At 40.9% G+C, this 9,619-nt stretch overlaps 1 non-coding gene across 1 annotated transcript; it reads right to left on the bottom strand.

The window, feature by feature from the left end:
* Window positions 1-350: 350 nt before the first annotated feature.
* Window positions 351-435, bottom strand: trnal-uaa (transfer RNA leucine (anticodon UAA)). Its single transcript has one exon. It is a non-coding gene; the product is annotated as a tRNA-Leu (tRNA).
* Window positions 436-9,619: the final 9,184 nt, after the last annotated feature.

Here is a 9,619-nt window from a genome sequence, read left to right as displayed (position 1 = left end):
ACAGCACGCCTGAGGCTAGCCAACTGTTTGATAAGCCACATGAAAGGGACTTCAAACAATAAACTCAGAGACATGTCCGGGCCCAACACCTCCTCCAGGCATAGACCCAACACCTCCTCCAGGCATAGACCCATTTGGTCACACACACACACACACGACCCCATGATTCTAGTTATAAAAATTACAGTACATGGGATTTGGCTGACACCTTTTTAGCCAAAGCGTCTAGCGAAATGGTAACCAATTTAAACTTTTTAATTTTTTTTTTTTTAATCCAAATCTCTCAACATCTCTAGGACTTATCAAAAAATAAAAGTAAACTTCATACTACTCTCAGCCATTAATATAGTTGCTAGGAGTGGGGGTCGAACCCACAAGGACACAAACATCCATTGGATCTTAAGTCCAACGCCTTAACCACTCGGCCATCCTAGCAGCACACTTTGTATTTAGCCCCATTTACCACTAAACATATACAACTCTTACAAAGTTTATCTGATCCCCCATTATCCACAAAACACACATGTGGGTTTGGTGGCCAATATGGCTGCCCAGGGGTTTGACATCAGTCACATGACTGTCACATGACACCACATCCAATATGGATGCCAAGGGGGGCGTGGCATTGTTTGACACCAGACACATGACTGTCACATGACTTTACATCCAATATGGCTGCCCTGGGGTTTGACACCAGTCACATGACTCACAAAACAATAACAATAACAAACAACACGTGGTTAATTTGCATAAAAGGAGGCGTGGTTATCACATGATTTATGATGTTTCAGGGGCGGGGCTTATTTTTGACAGTTTGTTCATGATAATAACTACTCTCGTGGACATATGAAGTGAGGCGCAGTCAGCTGCAGTTGATCTCGAATGAGCCTAATGACTAGGCATCTTTGCTTATCAGTCCATCATCATCAGTTCATATTATCCATTAATTTTACAGGTGCATCTAAAAAAAATTTAATATTGTGGAAAAGTTCATTTTTTTTATGTGATTTAGTTCTGAAAAGTGAATCTTTCATATATTCTAGATTCATTACATATAAAGTGAAATATTTTAAGCCATTTTTTTCTTTAACCTCAATGATTTTGGCTTAGCCTACAGCTCAGAAAATCATTATAACTAGTTCCTTCTCTCAGAAATTAAAATATGCATTATGTCGAATGGAAAAAAAGTGATAGTTATCTGGAACCTGAGCCAATCGCGGTGACTGTTGAGCTCTATAATGGCGTCTCAAAGACTTATCAAAGAATTTTCCGAACTCAAATTTTGTGGGCGGGGTAAATATGGTCTGGCTTCCAGGCTAAGTAATCTGCATACGCATCCAGTCTTCAGATAATTCACAATTCTGTTTTTTTTTTTCACCCTCTGTTATCACACTTGAACAGCCATTTAGTTTTGTTTTCCATAGTATTAGTGTAGGCTACTTTATAACACAATAAACTGTAAGCTCAAAGTCAGTCAGTCAAACTGAGTGCAAGATAAAAACCAAATGGATAAGCACAAATGAGGTGTAGGTGCTCCATTGGTCGGCTGGGAAGGGCTTTGAAGAAGAAATCCAATTTCTTGTCCAAAACAATGTACATTACATTTTAACCAAGGGCAAAACATAACACACCAGATACGTAGCTCACTCCTAATTTCAGTATTCCCAGAGAAACTCCACAGTGTTTTGTTTTTGTTTTGGGGGACAGCCTGGGCTGCCTACAGAAACCATTAAAAAAATGTGCTCACAGGATGGGCAACTAAGGGATAGTGAGGAGATGTTTGCTGCATGTGACGAAAAATGTTACGGGCTTGACATCGCATATGATCAATGACTCCATATTTAAAGGAGAACAATTCCCTTTACATATTCCAAAAATAATTCTGACTGGAAGCAACTGGAATCCATGCATTTCCATGATCCCTTATCATCCCTTACCTGTTCATTTGTACTCATCGCTCGACTTATCGTGAAGTTCTCAATGTCTCGTTTTAAATGTCAGGGTCCTTGGAAGTCTACCAATGACGTGTGGAGCTACTTTGAGCACCGTAAATGGTGTAAAACAGTGATTTATTTGCATGGCTAGCCCGATGCCCGAGGCACCCACATTGAAAACCTGTTGGTAGCATCGGCTAACTAGCGCCAGATTTCGGAGTGCAACACACTTTAGGTCAATATCACACCGAACTTCTCCTTTAACAGCGGCTCTAACGAATAGTGGTCTGCCTGCTGTCCTGCACTTGTCTATATATGGCTGTCACTTTTTATTCAATATTCGAATATGCATTCGAACATGTCGTGAAACATCCGTAGTCAAACTTTAAATAAACTATTCATTTTTTAGTGCCATGTGTAGCGCAGTTTTACAGTCTATGATTACTTTGTTTTTTATTCTATTATTTGCCATCTCATCCAGTAGCGGGTGCTCTAAATGTATTGTAGCGTTGGCCCATGACAAAATCCAGCCAATAATAGCCAGTAGCCACAATAATGACTGGAGCCAGAGCCCTCAATAGCCACCCTGTTTCGAAAATAGAAGATAACGCACAGAACGCCCAGCCTGAGCGGACAATTACGTCCCCAACCCATCTAAAATGTGGTGTCTGGAAATACGTTGGGTTCTACACCGTATGGTAAAGTAACCTCTAAAGATAATGTAATTTACCGACTCTGCAAAAAACAGTTTACTTATGCATCCACGGCATCCAATCTTCGCGCTCACGTCCCGTGTTCGTCGGGTAGCTAAATGTTGAAACTGTCATGAACATTCATCTCGTCGGTGATTGGCTGGAACAGTTTGTTATGTTCCACGGTCCAGGCTGGACCAGCCTGTTTTTGTTGCAGTTTAAAAGGGGCCACATTTTTTTATAGCGTAGGCCTATTCAGGGGACAGGCAACTAGACAATACAAGAAGTACAATGTAACTATGTGATTAGATTATGAAGATAATCTGTAGCCTATTACTTTTTTCTTGTGAAAAATCATATTCAAACCATAGACTATATAAACAAGAAAAAAAGTAATAGGCTACAGATTATCTTTATACTATCTCAGTATACCTGAATAAACACATTTCACATCAGTAGGCTAACATACCATACATGCATATTCAGTAAATCAGTAATTCATATTATAAAAAAAAAATCAATTCAAGTTTCCCCCCCCCCCAAAAAAGCTTTATTAAACATGGAAATGGAATATGTACGGAGCCCCGGTTATGTCATGGGGAAAAAAAATTATAATAATAAGTTGTGGCCACGAAATAGCAATTCGTTCCCACAAAAGAATAAGTTGTGGCCATGAAATAGCAATTCGTTCCCACAAAGTACTAATTTGTGGCCACGAAATATTAATGTGTTCCCACAAAATAGGTAATTTGTGGCCACGAAATAGGTAATTTGTGGCCACGAAATATTAATTCGTTCCCACGAAATTGTAATTTGTGGCCACGAAATAGGTAGGCCTATAGGCTGTGCACTGGACAGCTGGATGAGCAAATCAAGCGCAACTCCTCAAACAGGAACAGTCTCTGTCACACAATGGACAGGGATAGTATGGTAGAGTGCTATTTTAGGCTGGGAATGAAATACAAAGACATTTTGAAAAGCCTGGCATTGGAGGGATTCATTATTAGCGAGAGGCATCTCCACAGACTATTAAGAGCCAGGTCGCTGCACCGGCGTACAGTAGGTACGACTTGAACGTGTCTCTCTCGTTTGCGTTTTTTTTTATAAGGCGGCCGTGAACATTTCCATTAAAACATGCATCAGATAGCTGGAGGTGAATCTTCATTCCCCCCCCCTCCTCACTCTCACTTTTTCCCCATCCTCATCTCATCTCACGCCTTCTACCCACACACCCATCACTGTTCCATTTCTTTGTTATTATTTGCATACGCCGCGCGCTGATCGGGCACTTCTATCTTTTGTAAAACGTTGCGTCGCAGAGGTGCGCTGACCCGAGGACCTGTGCCGAGATAGATGGACGGTCAGGAGCAACGCCGAGGCTGATGGAGAACCGGGATAAATGAAACACTTTTTAATGAAACGTAATTTACAATAATAAGACATTGTAAAACACTGAAAGTTAATATTTTGTCACTAGCAACCTACATCTGTCCTCTGTCAAATACAGTTACATTTACAGCTCTGAACAAAACCGTTCAAGAGTAATTTAAGGAGAAGTCGAACGTGCGTTATGTTTCATTCGTCCCTCCTGGCTGGGACAAATGAAACAGCATGGGGGACGAATGAAACATACAGCTTAAATTATGTAAACTTCCCACAACTTCAATATTTGACAACATACCATGAATGGTACTTCAAGTATGTGTTATTTTAGATAGATTGCTGCTGGGCTATATGTCTTGGTTCATGTCTGTTAACAACTCATTGCCGCCATGGTGATGCGCGTATATCGCGGTTATGGAAATAGCATGCACTATGTCATTAATATAGCTAGAATAATGCATGTTTCGAATTATATAATGTTTCTATAGTACAAAATGTTATTTCACTCTGTTTTTATGTGGTTAAAGCCACCACACATCCAAATAAGTGCCCTTCATGACCCACAGGCCGTCAGTCTCCATACTGTACGTCCATAAACGTATGCACAGCCTTATTGAGTCTACAAAAATGACGTAGCATAACATGGGTGGTGGTGGTGGGGGGACGCACCGTGAAGGTTCATTAGAAATGGTAAGGTGGAGACGGAGAGTGTGTGGGACAAGGAGAGACAGAGAAAGGAAAGTTTATTCCACAAAAGCAAAAAAGCAGAACCTAATTATGTATTCCCCCTTTTTTCTCAATACTGCCCCCAGGTGTCCACAACTAAAAACTGTTGAAAATATAACAAAATAATAAAGGTCTGCTATTAAATAAAGCAATTAACTAAACAAATAACTAGAAATTGTCATTCTTACTAATTTAAGCTATACAATTGTCGCTTAGAATGACGGTTTTTATCTTGGGTTAGATGTGCGAAAGGCGCCGTTGCTTACAAACAAAAAGGTCGATTGGATGGTCAAAATGTCCAGGATTTTTGTCAGACACAGGTGGCAACCCTAGTTTCACTAGTCACATGTTTTAACAAGCAACACTTGTTATTATGACCGCCGCGCAGCGAAGCGGCGGTTATATAGGTTTAGTCAGATTTTTTTTTTTTTTTTCTTTTTCGCATGTCCAAATTTCCGTCAAGGATTCCCGGGACACTGAAAGACCGGGGTAGACGAAACTTGGTGGGCATGTATCCCCATATGGATAGCATGGAACCATCGTTTTTCGTTTTGATCTGTAGCCCCCCCGCTGGACTGCACCCCCCGAAAGGAGGGTAGGGCAGACACAGTTTTCTGTGAATATCTCGAGAACCGTAAGGTTTAGGAGGACCATTTTTTTTTGTATGTTGATCTCAAGGGGCCATCAACCCATTCCATGTGCACACATGTGCATAAACAGATACACACACACACATACATTCACAGTAATCATACGTATGACACATACTCACACAGTAGACATATGTACGCATGCATGCACATGCACAAACACACATACGCAGGTAAACACACAAGCACGCACGCACACACACACACACACACACACACACACACAAACATAAACATGTACACGCACACATGCACACAATTCAAGAATTTCTCAGAATTATGAACAGGCAAGATGGGGGTGGGGTTGTATAAAATTAATTTTACATGTGAAATCTATGAACTAATCATGTTTTGGTACTTGTTGTCTAACAGATACCAGTGAGAATTGAGTGTGGATAATGCAATTTAGTGAGACAGTTAGAATCATATAGGCCTTTCAGCGTGATTTATTTTTGTGGAAAAACTGTGCTGGACTGGGCGGCAGTCATATTTTGTACCGCTCTGCGGTACATCTAGTTGAACTAATAACAGACGTGTGTCGAAAATTGACTTTATTTTCCATACGGAGAAATAACATATGCAGAGTCTAACCAAGGTCAATCTTGGCAAAAAAAAGCCCTCAAACCTGAAAACACGAGGCAAAAGTGCAAAACATCACTAAACTAACTAAACTAACACGCGCATATTTTTGTAGGCTATTGCAATCATTGCAGCCTACAGTTGTAACAGCGCGTTACAACTAACCCCGCTGGGTCACGTTTCTTTTAAGATAAGATAGCTTCTATGTGTTGACTACATGTTTCAAAACGGTGTTCATTTTTAGCCTACAAGACGATTATTAGTCAGTGAGCTGCACCCACAACTCAGTAATCGAAAGACAAGTAGCCTACCACCTATTTACTTTGATGCCTTCAAAAGACGTTTTGCTGTAGCCTAGATCTACGTGAAAACACGTCCATACGGACTGAAAATTTGTGGAACACCGTCTCATAGTAATGTGGTTAACTGACCAATATGTCCCGATCAACCATCTGCAACTAGGAAAAAAGTCCATGTTACATTTAACCCCGAGTTACTTTGTGCCCCGCGCTCCCCTGCAGCTTTCTGAAGCTGTAGGCCTAACAACACATAGCCTACCACCTTGACGTGAAAAAGCTTAACGTAGCTTATGTCCCAAAACGGCAACAAGTCGTTTTACTCCCCGTATGCGCTCATAAAGAACGTTTAACGTGTCACAAAAACAGCTATCAATTAATCACCAAACGTCTTATAAACAAGTCTTGCCAGGAGCAACACCTTGCAAAAAATGATAACAATAGGCCTAGGCCTTTATATGGCTCTGTTCTTGCCTAGATTCGAACTCAGAACTGCCTGAAAGTTGCAGACCTGTTCTGGAAATACGTGCATTAACCCACTCGGCCGTCAGACAACGCTATCTGCTTCGAGTAGGCCTATTGGGTAGGACTGTAGCCTACACTGGTTGCTGTGGCACAGTCTTGAGTGACCGAATTCGTTTTCCTTTGTCATATGAATGCTGTCATTTTGTTAACATTACTGTTAAGGAGATGCTGTAGGCAAAGGCTATATTTCAACCTCGTTAAAATAAAATCCGAACTATTCACAAGGTTTCTGGGCAGCATATTTATGTTCTGTTAGCAAGCTAACTTCTCATGACTGCCGACAAAGTAGCCTACTGCCAGCTGACCAAGCTCTCATTTTAAAACATTACTGAGAGACAGGCAGGCACTGTACAATCAAGAAATATTGCCACTGAATCCAAAACTATGTTTAACATTATGTACAAAGCTTATAGGCTACAGTGGACTAGCATGTTGCAGGGGCTGCTAAAAACACAGAGAAACAAACTGAAAACTCGGCCAATCACAGCCCTTGCTGGTCCGTGAATCACCTTGATGGTGAATGAAGTGTCAATTCTTAACTGGGACCCACTGTAGGTTAACATGGCAAAACTCGACCCCCTACCTGATAGCCCCACATATATTTGCATCTTTCTAAAACTGCTTTTCCATGTCTCACCTGCATAAAATATAGTATAAACACAGATACGTGTGCATTGACTTAGAATAAATGGGGTTTACTGCCTGGTCGGGACAAATGAAATAGGTGTTTCAATCGTCCCCCCATAGACATTTAGCATTATAGGCTGTTTTGCATCCATTACAAACAAACATGCAATGTGAACGTCTGGGATTGGGGAGAGCACTAAATGCTCTACTGAATAAGCATGAAGTCAAACCTTTAAATGAAAAACACTCTTTAATAATCAAAAAAATAAACCGCTAATGAAGTAAACTTGTGACCATCAGAAATCGTTTATCGCCTGTAACTCCGTGATAACAGGACGTAACAGGATGGCATTTGGCTGAGCAACGGAGGTTAATATGCTCTATGTTTTGTCCAAATGATGTCTGTGTCTATCATCGTTGCACTCGGAGAAAACCGGAATGTTTCATTCGTCCCCCGTTTCAATCGTCCCGGTTGTACCCTACTGCAAACCAGAGAATTGAGAGCTGGTGGGGAGTGATGAGAAAAGACACGACAGGCTTCTACTGACGCTCGATTTGCTCACCCAGCTGTCCAGTGCACGTTAGACTATACATATTTCGTGGCCACAAATTACTATTTCGTGGGAACAAATTAATATTTCGTGGCCACAAATTACCTATTTCGTGGCCACAAATTAACTATTTCGTGGGAACGAATTACTATTTCGTGGGAACGAATTAATATTTCGTGGCCACAAATTAGTACTTTGTGGGAACAAATTGCTATTTTGTGGCCACAACTTATTATTTTGTGGGAACGAATTGCTATTTCGTGGCCACAACTTTTTCCCCATGACATATCCGGGGCTCCGTAAATATGGCAATACATCTGTTCAACATAAAAGTTTACCACCTCCACGAGATGGAAGGCATGCTAACACCATTGAGTCAGTTGAGGAAATTGCTACCCATTACACTTTTTACACATTTATTTTCAATTCAGATGGGGTTCAGTTTGTGTCTGAACACAATGGTTTCAAGAAATTACTTGAAAAACTATCCAATGTATGCTATCAACCTAATTCCCCCTCCATTTCTCGATGTTGACGACACATTTGTCTGGTAGCTAACATTCGATGTTAGCTTCATTAGCTTGCTAACTATATTGACAGTGTAACAAGACCAACTAGTACACATTACTTGTTAAAACTACTCATACAAACATAGTTCTAAATTATTCTATTCTATTATTCTAATAAATTAAGGTGCAACTTATGAGTATGTGGTGTATCAACCAGCCACTGTCAAATAAATGGTAACCACGATTATTACTAGATGCCGAACATATGAGGCAAACTGGCCCTTATTTATCAACCGAGCGTAGAAACCAGCGCAGATTTGAGCTCAGGTATCATGTTACAATGGGGCTCAGGTTTAATTCATGAAACGTTTGTATCACTCCAGCGTAACACTAAATGTGTGTTGGTAAATGTGGCGGCTGCAAACAAGCGTACTTTAAATATCACGCCTCTATTCTCATTTTAGAGGCCTCGCCCCTTGAATTTACGACATGGAGGTGCATAATACGACCAAAAGAGAAACATTTCTGACCTGGAGATAGCCACAGTGATGTTGCAAGTCCAGCTGAACTTTGTTAATTCTGACAGCCAGAAAAGTGTCAAGGAAGGTATAGCACATCAAGTGTAACTAGAAATGCAATTCCGAGGAATTACACGAGGGGATGCAGTCTGCTGGTTAGGGTGTTGGTGGGGCTGTTGAGCTTGCTGCTAGCTGGTTGGTAGGGTAATTGTGATACCTGCAAAGGTGCTTTTGGAGTAACCAAATTTGAATCTTGTGTGACATGGCATTCTTGGGATATCATACTCAAGGTGTTTTTGACCTTGACATTTGACCTTCAACCTCCAACTTCAACTCACTTCATCTTTGAGTCCATAAAAACACTCGTACCAAATTTGAAGCATGTACGTCAAGCCGTTCTGGAGATATATTGCTGAATGCATGAGATATGGCTGGGACTTTTATTTTGACACACAGGAAACACTTTAACAGGATGTGTAGTTCAGGTAGAGCTAGATTGTATGCTTAGAAGCTGAGACAGTTTGTTACTCCCCGATGTGAGTCGCTACCGGATGTGAGTCGCGCATGCGTCACTTTGCTACTTTGCGACTACCTGTGCTGTTAGTAGAGCCCGACCGATAAAGGATTTT

This window comes from Alosa pseudoharengus, unplaced genomic scaffold (assembly GCF_046254945.1).
Source record: "Alosa pseudoharengus isolate Yale_2024_CS ecotype anadromous, Long Island Sound unplaced genomic scaffold, YU_APseudo_1.1 YU_APseudo_1.1_scf_19, whole genome shotgun sequence".
In the NCBI taxonomy this organism is placed as follows: Eukaryota; Metazoa; Chordata; class Actinopteri; order Clupeiformes; family Clupeidae; genus Alosa; species Alosa pseudoharengus.
Note: the sequence above shows the minus strand (reverse complement) of the source record. Positions and strands in the feature narration are given on the sequence as shown.